Source organism: Trypanosoma cruzi, assembly GCF_000209065.1.
Source record: "Trypanosoma cruzi strain CL Brener chromosome Unknown tcruzi_1047053452755, whole genome shotgun sequence".
NCBI lineage: Eukaryota > Euglenozoa > Kinetoplastea > Trypanosomatida > Trypanosomatidae > Trypanosoma > Trypanosoma cruzi.
The window spans coordinates 1-836 of record NW_896055.1 but is presented as its reverse complement, the minus strand read 5'-3'; the positions used below and the strand labels follow the sequence as shown (position 1 = coordinate 836).

Genomic DNA, 836 nt, shown 5'->3' with positions numbered 1-836 from the left:
AAATTCCACATCACAGCCAGCGACAAAAAGACGCGCAGACGCAGTCAGCCCAGTGATGCCATCGGCTTCCCACCGCCCTCCTCACCAAATGCCTCCAACACATGACGACCCCGATGCCGTGGACAACACGCAAAAGCCGAGGCAGATACACGTGGCACTGTTACAACCGCCAGCCATCGAGCGCGTCCGTGAACGTGGTGGTGGTGGCGCGGAAGTGGGGTGGTGAGTGCGTCAGTTGCCAGTAGCCAAGGCGTCGTTTCTCGCTCACGTGGGTCGGCATTGCAGAACAAAGAGCGGCATCATGCGCGCACGGCATGCACAAGGGCAAAAGGGAGGAACAAAGAAGCACGGTGGCGGCACTCAGCCACGGGGGACAAGGGTCCACATCGACTCTGCGGTCGGTTGACCTTCAGACGTCCGGTTTGTAATCACGCCGCCGCCGCGCAGTTCGTGTGTCTGCAGGAGACTGGGGGATGGAGGGAGGGAAGAGAGAGGCGGTGCGGCCCGCATCGATCCCGGTTGGGTGTGACAACGGTGAGGTCATCTCGTCAGGTCGCCGGCAGCAAAGACGGTCGCCGTCAGCGGCGGTCAGTGCCTTCCTTCTCCCACCGCAGCGCCACTCCACCGACGCCGTCGCCCGCCTCCTCCCCACCGACACAACGAGGAGACAACAGCAGGAGATGTAACGCCCGCAACGATCAGGCTGCCGCAGAGTCTCGTTGCAGCCGCCGTGACCAGACGAGTGGGATGCAAACAAAAAGAAAAAACAAAAAACAATTGCCCCCTCAAGCATCTCAGCACAAAGTGGAAGCACAGCAGCCGGCACACAAGGCGCA

General features: G+C 61.1%; 2 non-coding genes across 2 annotated transcripts; both read right to left on the bottom strand.

The window, feature by feature from the left end:
- Positions 1–230: 230 nt before the first annotated feature.
- On the bottom strand, positions 231–306 carry Tc00.1047053452755.20. Its single transcript, XR_008254578.1, has one exon. It is a non-coding gene; the product is annotated as a C/D small nucleolar RNA (snoRNA), TB8C3C3 (small nucleolar RNA).
- Positions 307–357: 51 nt separating this feature from the next.
- Positions 358–437, bottom strand: Tc00.1047053452755.10. Its single transcript, XR_008254577.1, has one exon. It is a non-coding gene; the product is annotated as a C/D small nucleolar RNA (snoRNA), TB8C3C2 (small nucleolar RNA).
- Positions 438–836: the final 399 nt, after the last annotated feature.